The 16,106-nt window shown below is 39.8% G+C and overlaps 1 protein-coding gene across 2 annotated transcripts in view; it reads right to left on the bottom strand.

The window, feature by feature from the left end:
* Nucleotides 1–16,106, bottom strand: part of LOC107552841 (regulator of G-protein signaling 7) — a 78,242-nt gene that overhangs the window by 24,669 nt on the left and 37,467 nt on the right. The gene's annotated exons all lie outside the window — the stretch shown is intronic.

The following is a 16,106-nucleotide window of genomic DNA, read 5'->3' as shown; positions in this document are numbered from 1 at the left end:
CCGGGTCACCGGCTCGGCTCCTCAGCGAAAACCTGAATATGCGCTGCATCTGCTGCCTACTTATACTCACGCTGTGATCAGCAGCAGCTGGATGCAATAATCGCATGCTAATGTGCATTGGCTCGTTTAGTTTACACTCGAAGTAGATTGGTCTCTCTAAGCGAGATCCCAATTTCGTCGGTCATCCGACGTGACGTCTCCATTCAATCCTTCAGGGAACGAGGGTTACCATACGTAACCGAGACGTTTCCACAAAATATCAAGCTTGATAATAATAGAAAATGTTGCTTGAGCATCGGCATGTTAGAATGATTTCTGAAGGATTATGTGACACTGAAGAATGGAGTAATGACTGCTAAAAAATCAACTTTGCAATCACAGGAGTAAATTACATTTTCAAATATATTCAAATAGAAAACAAATATTTTAAATTGTAATATTTCACAATATTACAATTTTTTACTGTATTTTTGAGCAAATAAATAAAAAATAAATGCAGCTTTGATGAGACTTGTTTTAAAAATGCTTTTAAAAATCTTACCAACTTCAGACAGTTAAACTGAATTTTTTTTAGCTAATAGTTAATTGACTGTAGTAACAGTTGGGCTGCGCTGATTTTGAATTCAAACATGAAGGTGGTTTTAAATTGTAATATTTCACAATATTACAATTTTTTACTGTATTTTTGAGCAAATCAATAAAAAATAAATGCAGCTTTGATGAGACTTCTTTTAAAAATGCTTTTAAAAATCTTACCAACTTCAGACAGTTAAACAGAATTTTTTTTTAGCTAATAGTTAATTGACTGTAGTAACAGTTGGGCTGCGCTGATTGTGAATTCAAACATGAAGGTGGTAGCTCAAGCTTGAGTTGTTCTACTGTAGTCATAGGATAATCCCTGATTATGGAATATACTGTACATATGGGTCAGTGTGCATGATTAATTGACAGTTCTAATATAACAAGCAGCAGGGTGCGAACTACGGGGGAGCTAGGGGGAGCTGGGCTCCCCTTAATAAGACATGGGCTCCCCTGAAAACGTGATTTGTGAAATTTTGGAGGGTCTCAAAAAATATTGACTATGTGTTATTTTGACGTGCAATTTCAGTTTTGTGTAATGTGATCATCATGGATTATTATGTGTAAAATTGCAAAAATATCATTCATTCATGCATGACAGCGATTTAAACCTAATTCACATCAATTAAGATAACTATACATGCTATTCTTGTCATGAGCATCAAGGTGTGGGGGCGCTGCTGTACAAATTCCACTCATGTTTAATACATGTTAACTCAAAGATTCGTAGAAAAAATATAAACGTTGGACTCTGTGGTCGATTCTGTGTCAAGGTAAGGCATGTTATTCGCAATTATGTGTTGTGGCTGGGTTGTTATAGGTCTGCGTGACTCTCGAAGTCCTAGGCCTAATTGAACGGAGGAATTATGGTATTCTTCTGTAGGCTGACGACGAGTAACTTTAACCGTTGTTCATGTGAACTCAGACAGCCTGATGCTTTGTTTATAGACTATTTGTGGGTGGCTGTTTGTTGTTTCACCTATCAATTCATGTCGATAAAGTATAATAGGGTAAATCCTGTATAGTGATTTATCCTATATAGTGCTTGCATAAAGCAAGTAGTGCATACACTTGTAGCTGTTATGTATCTTTGTAATTCATTGTAAGCCCTCTTTTGAGGCATGTGCAAGCGCACGGACCTCCCCACGTTATTAAAAAAAAAAACAAGTGGGCTCCCCCAAAGTCCACGGTATAGTTCGAACACTGACAAGCAGCATACCTGAAACATTCACACAGACACTGCTCTCAAAGCAAAATGTCCTCTGGCGGTGTATCTCCAGGGATCACACATCTGGCGGCAGCCAATCACAGAACAGACTGATAAAAGCCAATAAGATCAGTTGCTCAGAAAAGAGATATCAAATGCAAATTTAGTCAAAGACCAAAGCACACTATGTGCACTACAAAACATTTTTGGATATTTTCTGATCACTTAAGTAAACATTAAACGCACTAAAAAACCATGAGGCTAAAATGCTGGCTAAACAACTAGAAAAACAATAAAACAAATTCACCCCAGAATCTGAATTAAATTGTTTAGAAAGCAACTGAATGCTTTTTTTACTTTTATAATCCTAACTATAAATGTATTATTATTATTGTTTGCAGTGGATTTGATCAGATAGTAGCTGTCGCAGTGCCTGCAATATACAGTATATACCACTTCACACACTGGGAAATTATGGCCAACTCAATTATTAATTTACTAAATGACTTCAGCTTTGTCACTGACTCGTGGCAGACTGTGTCCTGTCCTCACTACTGACACATCTTAAAATATATTATATTAACAGTCCTTGCATACCAAAGTAATTGCCTCCTCATGCCCTATATAAAGACATTTCGACATTTATTTTTGGGTCTCAACTGCACAGCAATAGCTTGGTCTGGCTAGAATAGAATTTATAAGAAAAAATAAACAAATAAATAAATAAAAATGGCATCATCCCCAAATGGTTATGTATATAACTGTGATACCATGATACTTCTTTGTTACTGTGTGCTAATACACTAATAATGTAACTGTGGCAACTTGGGACAAAGTAAAGAAAATTCGGATACAAAGCAAAGTATCACAGCAGATATACCAATTGGGGATCACATCAAAGCATCCTTATTCATCAAGCACAAGTGTGCACTTACAAAAAAAACAAAAGGCTTCATCCAAAATCTTCCATACCAGCTAATTAACAGAGACAGACACAAAGAAAAACACTCACATGCATAATCAGACTTCCTCTATGTTTAACCCTGCGACCCTGAGCTCTGATATCCCATGTGACACCACTTCTCTCTCTCTGTAGCAGACAGCTGGAGTTCAGAGCGCTGGTGACAGCATAAGTGTCTTTTGATGATTATTTTGCATCAGAGAAGTGAGGAAGTCTTAGTGGTCGGACACAGACAAGGTTATTGCAGGAATGACATGAATTTTAGATCTCTTCTGCTCATTCCCTTCATCCCTCACTCCCTGTCTCTCATTTTGCAGCCACCCCCCTTTCTGTTTCCTAGGCAACCAGGGTGATGATGACATCATATACATACTGTATGTCAGCCTAGGAAGAGACAGAAAGAGAAAGATTTAGATGTCTTTAAGTGTATGCGTAAGACAAACTAGAGAAAGGAAAACAGACAAGAACATTAATCATATGTTTTTCCATATGAGTCATTCTACTGTACACTTGTGGCAACAGATGCTGTCACTCACTTTAAGATGGTAAGCAGTCAGACTGTAGTGTACGTGCACTACCGTTCAAAGTTCGGAGTCAGATTTCTTTTAAATATTATTATTATTTTTTAAAGACATTAATACCTTTTATATAGCAAGGATGCATTAAATTGATCCAAAGTGACAGTAAAGACATTTATAATGTTACAAAGGTTTTCTATTTCAAATAAACACTATTCTTTTGAACTTCCTATTCATCAACAGAACTTTTTCAACATTGATAAAAATAAGAAACATTGGTAACACCTTAGATTAGGGAACACATATTCGCTATTAACTTTTTTTTTATAGAGTTTTCCCTGAACAAACTCCTAATTTGCTGCTTATTAATAGTTAGTAAGTTAGTTGTTTATTTTAGGTACATGGTGGATTAAGGGATCTAAAATACGGTCATACAGAATAAGGCATTAATATGTACTTTATACGGGAAGTACTAATAAACAGCCGATATGCTAGTAATATACATGCTAATAAGCAACTAATTAATAGCCAGAATTGGTCCTTAAAATAAAGTGTTTATGAATCAAGCATAATTAGAATGATTTCTGAAGGATCATGTGACACTGGAGTTACGGCTGCTGAAAATTCAGTTAAAGGTAATGTAAATTGCATTTTAAAATATATTAAAAAGAAAATAGTTATTTTAAATTGTCATAATATTTCACAATATTACTGTTTTTACTGTATGCTTATCAACTAAAATACAGCCTTGGCGAGCAAAAAAATCTTACAAACCCCACATTTTTATTCATATAGATAAACATGTTTTGAAAATCGTATAAGTAATAAAAAAATCGTAATAGCATATATGACTGTATAATTACTATTTACAATTTTAATTTCTTAGACAATGGGAGCAAATATGCATGATTCTTTTCCATAATTCAGCTGAGTGAGGTTTGATGTAAAAAAAACAAACAAACAAACTGTGTCATGTTTTCTTTTGATACCTAAGTGATAAGTGATAAATTAAATAGAAATAATTAAAGCCACACTACTGCAGGTTCTTTTTTTTAGTTAAAAGTTAATGTAATCACATTGAATGAGTACATATTTGATGATGTGAGGATTACCGTTAACCATGGGTAAGTATCAAAATGCAACTGACAAGTAACTTGCAAATGTATGTTTTAACCAAGGAGCGTGATAGAGAGGCTAAAATTATGTAGCTCAGCTTTAATACAGTAGCTTAATAGTAGGTTACATTTAAGTTTTTTTTTAAATTCAGATGGAAATGTCCCATACTTGATTAAACTGTCAGTTGTTTGATTGATCAATTAATCATATATCGTGTTTTTTGTGCTATATCTTGTGCAAAATCCCCATCTCAGCAGTTCAAGCTTTAAGTACCACTTAAAATCCTACAAAGTCGCAGAGGCTACTACAGGCAATGCACTTCACCAAACCCAGTGGCACAGAATGAGTCAGGAGTCGTAGCAACAGAACATAGAGCAACAGAATGCAGGGGTCTTTCAAAGTCAACCGACTTTAAAACGTCTGAAGCTGAAGCTGGAGAAGATGCTAAAAAAAAAAAAAACAGTGAAAACCACTAAACATCTGCCTCGAACAGACTGACAAACTTCCATTGAGAGACTTATGTTCAATCAATTGGATATAAACAAAATATTTATTTCTAAGTTTCTACTAAATCTATTGAATCATTTATTTGTCTGCCAGTCTAGTATAATGTAAAGAATATCTTATGTCCTTTTAAAATAAGTTTGCCCTTTACAAAAACACACAACCTTACACTCTATATTTGGCCTTCCATCTTTCGTCTTCCATCTGCGTGAGAGCAGAGACCAAAGGTATGAGTGCCCTTTCACAGAAAAAGCACATGAATATTCAATACAGCATTACGCATAATTGAATATTCAACATCAGAGAGAGCACTGCTCAGTTATTCACTGAGAACATGATGTGGTTCTTAGCATAAGAGAGCACACTATCTGCTAAGAGTGGTGACACACACACACACACACACACACACACACCTAAAGTTTCCAACCGATTCAGTGACTTTGAAGTCTTGCTCCAGTCCTGCTCATAAACACACACACAAAACACTGATTCACTCGCTTACACACCAACACATGCCGTATGCTCACACACAAAAAGGCCACACATTCTGTCATGAGAACACAAATGTGCACAAAACAAACAAACACACACACTCACTATCAAACGGGTAGGAGGACATTAATTCAGTGTTAAACTCGCCTGCAAGCTAAAATCAGACTGTTTATATGACCCTGATCTTTCCAATGTAGCAACCCTTTCATTCTCACACACACATGCACAAACCCATGTACACAAACAAGTAAACACATCTATGATCATGCCACACGTCCACTTTCTGCACACAAAAGGGTGTTTTTGAAAAACTATTTTGTAAAAGACCATCCCAAAAGCTACAGTGCATTCTCCATTATGCATAATATAAATCATATTTAGTAAGCTAATGCTTCACCCACACACACACACACACATACACACACACACACACAGCTTGAGGATGGCCTTTAAAGTGTGCCACTGCACTCTCTAACTCTCTCTCTCTCCCCCCCCCACACACACACAAACAAGCTTCTGTCAGGGAGTTTTTCCTAACGACGTCCTTTTCTATAGACTCTTAAAATGCTGAAGAGGTAAATGGTGATGTTTCACTTCCAAAAAAGTACCATGATATTAACTTTGGACATTCTACACTTACAAAACAAGTATTAAAAACTACCATGTTCTAACATGGTATTTTGGACTTGTATCACCTTGCAGTACATGCCATGGTAAATACATTTCAGTACCATGTTATATATCAAAGTACCATGGTATGCTAACTGATACCAGTACCGTATCATGGTACCACCAAAGAACTGTAAAGGTACATATAATGTAAGGTTTTTTTTCTAAATGCCAGAGGCAATGCAATGAATTGCTTTGAAGTACCACAGATATACCATGGTTTTTGAACATGGTACCCATACAGTACCATGGTACAGTATGTATAAAATACCATGGTACTAACAACTGGAACATATCGCTCGGGTTTTTCTCCTCAACAACATCCTTGCCTTTAAAGGGGTCATATGATGTTGCTAAAAATAACATTATTTTGTGTATTTGGTGTAATGAAATGTGTTTATGTGGTTTAAGGTTCAAAATACACATTATTTTCCACATACTGTACATTATTGTTTCTCCTCTATGCCCCGCCTTTCTGAAATGTGTCGATTTTTACAAAGCTCATCGGTCTGAAAAGCGAGGTGTGCTCTGATTGGCCAGCTATCCAGTGCATTGTGATTGGCCGAATACCTCAAGCATGACAGTCTTTTTACGCATTGCATTGCATCTCGCCGCATAAACATAAAACCATGTCTGCATTTGTGATCGGAGAAATTACAAACAACAAGTGCTACTCTACACTGCTCAAAACTCGCGTTTGAATCGTCAGTGGCAAATTCTTTAAATATAAAAAACTTACTTACAGTCTGTGAGTCAGAACAGCCGGCATTGTAGTCTACTCTACCAGGATCAGGAAACAGTCCTCCATAAAATGCGCTGGACACATCTGAATATTTGGGTTGAACTGTTCTGGAACAGTGTTGTAAATACAACTTAACCACTGATTTCTAGTCTTGTCCTCTTTTGGAAGGCCAAACAAAGTAGTTTCGCTTTCACAACGCAACACAGCGTCACACACACAGTGAGCGGAGGCCGGCTTGAGTGAGCGGCGGCGGGCGGGCTTGCGGCAACCAGTTAGTTATTAAGTTTAATGGGCTATGTTCAAATATACTTGATGCTGTTGCCCCTTTTAAACTGAAAAGACCTAGAAGTTGTGTACATCCTTGGTTTAATGATGAAACTAGGGTGATTAGACAGAAATGGAGAAAAGCAGAAAGGAAGTGGAAGAAAGATAAATGGCAAATATCATATGATTGCGTCAAAGAGTGTATGATTCACTATCAAAAAAACTGTTAAGATTGCAAAGGCGAATTATTTCTCTGATCTTATTGCTAAAAACGCTCATAGTCCAAAAACATTATTTAACACAATAAATAGTGTGCTAAATCCGATGTCTAATTTATATCCGGTCTCCTATGTCCAGTGAAAACTTTCTTACGTTTTTTTTATTGACAAGATCGATGTTATAAGATCATGTATTGTTCCCTCCTCTCTGGACTTCCCTCAGTCCACATCAATTTACATATTTATCTGAATTTACTCAAGTGTCTCACAGTTACCTGGTGCAAATTATTTATAAAATGAAGCCCACTTTTTGTTCATTGGATGTTGTTTCTCCTCGTCTCTTATTAGAGAAACTTGACACTATTAGTCCTAGTTTATTGTCAATAATTAATAGCAGTTTAATCAGTGGAATAGTCCCATCTTATTTTAAGCATGCCACAGTGCAGCTGCTACTCAAAAACCCAAATCTTGATCCAACAGTTTTAAATAATTACCGTCCCATTTCTAAATTACCGTTTTTATCAAAAGTTTTGGAGAAGGTGGAACAGTGTTGTAAATACAACTTAACCACTGATTTCTAGTCTTGTCCTCTTTTGGAAGGCCAAACAAAGTAGTTTCGCTTTCACAACGCAACACAGCGTCACACACACAGTGAGCGGAGGCCGGCTTGAGTGAGCGGCGGCGGGCGGGCTTGCGGCAACCAGTTAGTTATTAAGTTTAATGGGCTATGTTCAAATATACTTGATGCTGTTGCCCCTTTTAAACTGAAAAGACCTAGAAGTTGTGTACATCCTTGGTTTAATGATGAAACTAGGGTGATTAGACAGAAATGGAGAAAAGCAGAAAGGAAGTGGAAGAAAGATAAATGGCAAATATCATATGATTGCGTCAAAGAGTGTATGATTCACTATCAAAAAAACTGTTAAGATTGCAAAGGCGAATTATTTCTCTGATCTTATTACTAAAAACGCTCATAGTCCAAAAACATTATTTAACACAATAAATAGTGTGCTAAATCCGATGTCTAATTTATATCCGGTCTCCTATGTCCTGTGAAAACTTTCTTACGTTTTTTATTGACAAGATCGATGTTATAAGATCATGTATTGTTCCCTCCTCTCTGGACTTCCCCCAGTCCACATAAATTTCTACATATTTATCTGAATTTACTCCAGTGTCTCACAGTTACCTGGTGTAACGAATCAGCTCATGAGGAAATATGAATAATTAATCATAACTAGTTATAATTAATTATGAATATTTAGATCTGCTGTAGATATTTATCTGACCTCTCAGGGTCAACTGTCTTGTCAATTCTAAGAACATTAATTTCCTGGTTAAGGGAAATAACTTTCTTACTGTACAATTCTACAAAAGCTTGTAGCATAAATCTGCATGATTAAGTGACTCCAGTTATAAGCAAACAATGAACCACGTCAAGTGAGATACAAGTAAGGTTTTAACTTGACACTATTAGTCCTAGTTTATTGTCAATAATTAATAGCAGTTTAATCAGTGGAATAGTCCCATCTTATTTTAAGCATGCCACAGTGCAGCTGCTACTCAAAAACCCAAATCTTGATCCAACAGTTTTAAATAATTACCGTCCCATTTCTAAATTGCCGTTTTTATCAAAAGTTTTGGAGAAGGTTGTGTTTAATCAGCTTTCTTCTTTTCTACAGGAAAATAGTAATTTCGATAAATATCAGTCTGGCTTCAGACCTCAACACAGTACGGAATCTGCATTGTTAAAGGTATTAAACGACTTATTGTTGATTGTCGATTCCGGCAATTGTGCTGTTTTAACTTTGCTGGACCTCAGTGTGGCATTTGACACTCTCGATCATAGCATTCTTTTAAATCGCTTACAGCAAATTGGGATTCAAGGTCGTGTTTTAAATTGGTTTGTATCCTATTTAAAGGATCGAACCTTTTCGATAGAGACTGGCAAATATTCATCATCTTGTGCACCAGTTTTGTATGGGGTTCCACAGGGCTCAATTTTGGGTCCTGTTCTATTTTCTTTATACATGCTTCCTTTGTATGCTATATTTAAAAAGTACATTGTCTCATACCACTGTTACGCAGATGATACTCAGTGTTATGTTCACTTGCACCCAAAGGATGTCTCCAGTTTACAGTGTCTGTTTGATTGTCTGAGAGATGTTAAACAGTGGATGTCTGCCAACTTCCTTCAGTTAAATGAGTCTAAGACTGAGGTCTTAATTTTGGGGTGTTTCACAGTCTCTATTGTCACGTCTTCAACTTGTTCAAAATGCTGCCGCTAGATTGTCAACTGGAACAAGGAAGAGGGCACATATTTCACCAGTGATGATCTTGCTCCACTGGCTCCCAGTTAAATATTTTTACAAAGCTCATCGGTCTGAAAAGCGAGGTGTGCTCTGATTGGCGAGCTATCCAGTGCGTTGTGATTGGCCGAATACTTCAAGCGTGACAGTCTTTTTATGCATTGCATTGCATCGCGCCGCGTAAACATAAAATCATGTCTGCATTTGTGATCACAGCGCGAATTTGATGTATTTCCTCAGCGACCAGCACGGATTAGCTCCAGGCATGACGAAGCGGATATTGTCCTCTTTTGGAAGGCCAAACAAAGTAGTTTCGCTTTCACAACGAAACACACAGTGCCTTCATGACATGGTGGCGGCGGCAACAATACTACAGCGAGAATAAAAGTTGCGCCTTCTTTCTTTGCGTGAACATTTGGGCAGCATTATGCAAATCTTCCCACATCGTGATGTAGACATGTCGTGTTAGAATGAGCCGTTTTAGGTAGTTGTTGTTGACTCTTAACTTTTATAAAGAATATCTCTTTGGATTTGAGACTTTAGTCTTAGCAACTTTACAGATCTTCTCAGAATTGTTGTAATTCAGTCACATTGGAAGGTTTTCGAGCATGAACCGCCTTTCTAAGGTCATGCCACAGCATCTCAATAGGATTCAGGTCAGGACTTTGACTAGACCACTCCAAAGTCTTCATTTTGTTTTTCTTCAGCCATTCAGAGGTGGACTTGCCTTGCACCCAAAGGATGTCTCCAGTTTACAGTGTCTGTTTGATTGTCTGAGAGATGTTAAACAGTGGATGTCTGCCAACTTCCTTCAGTTAAATGAGTCTAAGACTGAGGTCTTAATTTTGGGGTGTTTCACAGTCTCTATTGTCACGTCTTCAACTTGTTCAAAATGCTGCCGCTAGATTGTCAACTGGAACAAGGAAGAGGGCACATATTTCACCAGTGATGATCTTGCTCCACTGGCTCCCAGTTAAATATTTTTACAAAGCTCATCGGTCTGAAAAGCGAGGTGTGCTCTGATTGGCGAGCTATCCAGTGCGTTGTGATTGGCCGAATACTTCAAGCGTGACAGTCTTTTTATGCATTGCATTGCATCGCGCCGCGTAAACATAAAATCATGTCTGCATTTGTGATCACAGCGCGAATTTGATGTATTTCCTCAGCGACCAGCACGGATTAGCTCCAGGCATGACGAAGCGGATATTGTCCTCTTTTGGAAGGCCAAACAAAGTAGTTTCGCTTTCACAACGAAACACACAGTGCCTTCATGACATGGTGGCGGCGGCAACAATACTACAGCGAGAATAAAAGTTGCGCCTTCTTTCTTTGCGTGAACATTTGGGCAGCATTATGCAAATCTTCCCACATCGTGATGTAGACATGTCGTGTTAGAATGAGCCGTTTTAGGTAGTTGTTGTTGACTCTTAACTTTTATAAAGAATATCTCTTTGGATTTGTAAGGTTTTTATTATTAAGGGAAAACAAAATCCAAAACTGCATGGCCCTGTGTGAAAAAGTGTTTGCCCCCTAATCCTAATAACTGGTTGGGCCACCCTTAGCAGCAACAACTGCAATCAAGCGTTTGCGATAACTTGCAATGAGTCTGTTACAGCGCTTTGGAGGAATTTTGGTCCACTCATCTCTGCAGAATTGTTGTAATTCAGCCACATTGGAGGGTTTTCGAGCATGAATTCCTTTTTAAGGTCATGCCACAGCATCACAATAGGATTCAGTTCAGGACTTTGACTAGGCCACTCCAAAGTCTTCATTTTGTTTTTCTTCAGCCATTCAGAGGTGGACTTGCTGGTGTGTTTTGGATCATTGTCCTGCTGCGGAACCCAAGTTCGCTTCAGCTTGAGGTCACGAACAGATGGCCGGACCTTCTCCTTCAGGATTTTTTGGTAAACAGCAGAATTCATGGTTCCATTTATCACAGCAAGTCTTCCAGGTCCTGAAGCAGCAAAACAGCCCCAGGCCATCACACTACCACCACCATATTTTACTGTTGGTATGATGTTCTTTTTCTGAAATGCAGTGTTATTTTTTCGCCAGACGTAATGGGACACACATCTTCCAAAAAGTTCAACTTTTGTCTCGTCAGTCCACAGAGTATTTTCCCAAAAGTCTTGGGGATCATCAAGATGTTTTCTGGCAAAACTGAGACGAGCCTTTATGTTCTTTTTGCTCAGTAGCGGTTTTCGTCTTGGACCATTTTTGCCCAGTCTCTTTCTTATGGTGGAGTCATGAACACTGACCTTAACTGAGGCAAGTGAGGCCTGCAGTTCTTTGGATGTTGTTGTGGGGTCTTTTGTGACCTCTTGGATGAGTCGTTGCTGTGCTCTTGGGGTAATTTTGGTCGGCCGGCCACTCCTGGGAAGGTTCTCCACTGTTCCATGTTTTTGCCATTTGTGAATAATGGCTCTCACTGTGGTTCGCTGGAGTCCCACAGCTTTAGAAATGGCTTTATAACCTTTTCCAGACTGATAGATCTCAATTACTTTCTTTCTCATTTGTTTCTGAATTTCTTTGGATCTCGGCATGATGTCTAGCTTTTGAGGATCTTTTGGTCTACTTCACTTTGTCAGGCAGGTCCTATTTAAGAGATTTCTTGATTGCGAACAGGTGTGGCAGTAATCAGGCCTGGGTGTGGCTAGATAAATTGAACTCAGGTGTGATAAACCACAGTTTTAACAGGGGGGCAAACACTTCTTCACACAGGGCCATGTAGTTTTGAATTTTGTTTTCCCTTAATAAAAACCTTCATTTAAAAACTGCATGTTGTGTTCACTTGTGTTATCTTTGACTAATATTTAAATTAGTTTGATGATCTGAAACTTTCAAGTGTGACAAACATACAAAAAAATAAGAAATCAGGAAGGGGGCCAACACTTTTTCACACCACTGTAATTCGCAATGCTATTGTATTTATTTAAGGTAGCACCATGTGAATACCATGACATACTGTACGTATATAAAAGTACCATCTGATTATGTGGTACCACTAAAGTCTTTCTCTCACACATAGAAACACACAAACATACAATAAATGGTGAAGAAAATACAGAAATACAAGCAAACAAAGCTGCAATTCTCAACAATTAGCCAATTATCTCACTTCATCTGTAGTTTTCACATACACCTCCTCATTTTTGCCGTACTGGTTATATATCACACTACTGAAAGAGTTCAGTGCTCCAGTAAAACCCTGCCCTCGGCCTCAATCTAATAATTAGTTATATTAAAATTTGTAACAGGTTTTATGTAATATGTTTGGCTGAAATAATCATCATCTCTGGAGGTGGAACCGTGTGCTAAGGAATTAAGGCCAAGTGCAGACAGACTTAAAGGGCAGCCCTATTCCTCCCTTCCTCGTTCTCTGTTTTGCGTATTTTTGTGTACATGTGCTTGTGAATTTGCGTTTTTATGTGTGTGTGTGTGTTTTTATGAGAGCATGTGTGGGAGGGATTTTAGTGGGTGTTCTGACTCAGCTCTGAAAGAATACGATTCCGCAGAAAATGAATCGGACCACCCACCTGCTGTTTTATACCAAACATTTTCACACATACACACAAATACAAACACACACAAAGTACATGCACACTAATTTAGAGCGCTGAAATAAATATGCCTCATAATAACCTGCTTTAGTGTATTTCTCCACAGCACTTAGCTGACATTCAGCATTTGAGGATAATCACAATAACATCACTAAAAAACCTCTAGACAACATAACTTTGAACACTATAACAACATGTAAAACACTGTATTAGGTCTGTCAAAGAAGTACATTTATTTGACATTAACAAAATAAATAAAATAATTCTGCTTTCTACAGGTCAGAAATCTGGATGGAAACCATAACTTTGTTCCTCTTCAAAATTCTACATCAAACATGGGTAGAAAAAATAGACAGTGTCAGCTTAATATAAAGTAAATATATTCCATCTATCTATCTATCTATCTATCAAATATATAATATTTCTTAATATTTTGGCAGTGGATATTTATTGGGGTGAAGTTTTGAAGTGGGGCAAGGATTGCTTCCCAGTCTGCTTCCCCATGACTTCATCACCAGCTCATGGAGGTGAAACTCATGGAGGTCCTTCCTGTGAATTCAACTTCAGTTGAAAGTCCCCTAGAGACGCAATCCATAGATATTCCAGCCTGCTATGCCCCCTTCCACGACGTGTTTTGCCCGAAACCAGCCTCCCGCTTACCACCACATCGGCCGTGGGACTGCCCGAAACGTCAAGGCCGATGCCTTGTCTCGTATACGCAGTCATGTGGAAGGCCCAGAAGAACCGGAAGGTATCATTCCACCTCAGATGATCGTCAGTCCCATTGAATGGAAATCCCCTTCAGTGGCCTCCAACACGGCTACCAACAATCCACCGGGCTGTCCTCCCAGATGTCAGTACGTACCACGGACACAGCGCACCCCACTGATTCACTCTGCTCACTCCTCCCGAGGCACTGGCCATCCAGGGGCCAACAACACCCTCTCGCTGCTACGAGATCGCTTCTGGTGGCCCAATATGGCAAGGGACGTGAGAAGGTTCGTGCAAGGATGTCCAGACTGTGCCATGTCCAAGAGCCCGCGCCATTTACCATCTGACAAACTCCTTCCTCTACCGGTGCCAAATCGCCCCTGGTCACACCTGGGAGTAGACTTTTTCACTGACCTGCCCCCCTCTGAAGGTAACACATGCATCCTGGTTATAGTTGACCGGTTCTCAAAATCATGTCGCCTTCTGCCCCTCAGAGGTCTCCCCACTGCACTGGAAACAGCTGAGCTCCTCTTTAACCAGGTCTTCCGCTATTATGGAATTCCCGAAGACATCGTCTCCGACCGGGGGCCTCAGTTTATCTCCAAAGTGTGGAATGCCTTCTTCAGACTCCCAGGTGTGACCATAAGCCTCTCGTCCGGATACCACCCACAATCAAATGGGCAAATGGAGAGGAAGATTCAGGAGGTGGGACGATTTCTGCGAACCTTCTGCCATGGCCACCAAGATTCCTGGAACCAGTTCCTGGTCTGGGCTGAGTACGCCCAGAATTCCCTACAACAGCCTTCTACTGGTCTCACTCCATTCCAGTGCGTGCTCGGGTTCCAACCTCCACTGTTCCCCTGGTCCGGGGAGCCTTCTGATGTTGCGGCGGTGGATGCATAAAAGCACACACCTCAGACACCCTCACTGTCCGGTCTCGTATACACGTAGAGGACTCAATGACTTTGCTACTACTTCCATTTGAATACTTCCTGCATTACTTACCTCCCGTGTTCCTCCTAGTGTCTCCTCGTCTCCTGTTCCTCCTAGTTCCCAGATCGCTGAGGTGTGTGCTCCTCCTGCCTGCATTCCAGCTCCTGTAAAGCCAAAGACCCGGATTACCCCGCTCATCATATCCTTCGAACTATTCCCTCACCATCACATCCTCTGAACCCTACCCCAGTACTCTCTGTGACCCAATAAACCTATTTTATATATACTAACCTGTTGCGTCAGACCTCTTCCGTTACAATTGTATGGGTCAAAATGTTAGATTTTTCTTTTATGCCAAAAATCATTAGGATATTAAGAAAATATCTTCATGTTCCATGAAGATATTTTGTAAATTTCCTACTGTAAATATATCAACTTCATTTTTGATTAGTAATATGCATTGCTAAGAACTTAATTTGGACAACTTTAAAGGTGATTCCTCTTCAGGAACTCGAGCTGCGTCGGAGGACGCTTCGGGAACGCCCCTTCAGCGTGACCGGCTCTGAACCTCGTGTGTAATTAGACCAATAGATGGGCGAGACGTCACGGGCGGGTGACGTAATGACCAGGAAGCTATAAAAGCACGTGCGGTGAGACCAGCGTCAGCTTTCTGTCATTCAGCAAGTGCTCTGTGTGTGTGTGTGTGTGTGTGTCAGTGTGATAGCGTTGTGAGTCTTATTTGGTGTTGTCTGTCCCAGAGAAAAAAGAGAATCTGAAAAATAAAAAGATACAATGTTTGTCTCTCCGCGCCACTAAAGAGACCGCCCGTGCCATTGGGAGGTCTATGGCAGCTATGGTGGCAGCGGATTGTGGGATTCGACCACGATGCAAGCACGTATATGTCCCCTGCTCGGATCGAGTCGATCCTTACCGCAGTTGCGAGAGTAAGAGAAGGCCGGTCACTCACTGTCAAGCGAGGAAACTGTATGCCTTGAAGTGGAAACTTTTCACTTCTTGGTGCGGAGACCGCCAGCTCGACCCAGTTAACTGCCCGGTTGGTATAGTGCTGGAGTTCTTGCAGGTCCGTTTTTCTGCAGGGTTGACCCACTCCACCCTGAAGGTCTACGTGGCGGCTATTGCGGCCTACCACGCCCCTCTTGGTGGCCAGTCAGTGGGCAGACACCCCCTAGTTACACATTTCCTCCGCGGTGCGCTGAGACCTTCCTTCCTTCTGGTGATATCTTCTATCAAGAGAGTTGGGGATCTGCAGGCCCTTTCAGTGGCCCCTTCTTATCTTGACTTTGCGCCTGGTCTGGCCAAAGC

The sequence above is a fragment of the Sinocyclocheilus grahami genome, unplaced genomic scaffold (genome assembly GCF_001515645.1).
Source record: "Sinocyclocheilus grahami isolate Dianchi unplaced genomic scaffold, SAMN03320097.WGS_v1.1 scaffold18.1, whole genome shotgun sequence".
Classification (NCBI taxonomy): domain Eukaryota; kingdom Metazoa; phylum Chordata; class Actinopteri; order Cypriniformes; family Cyprinidae; genus Sinocyclocheilus; species Sinocyclocheilus grahami.
The sequence above is the reverse complement of the archived record's forward strand: the minus strand, read 5'-3'. Positions and strand labels throughout refer to the sequence as shown.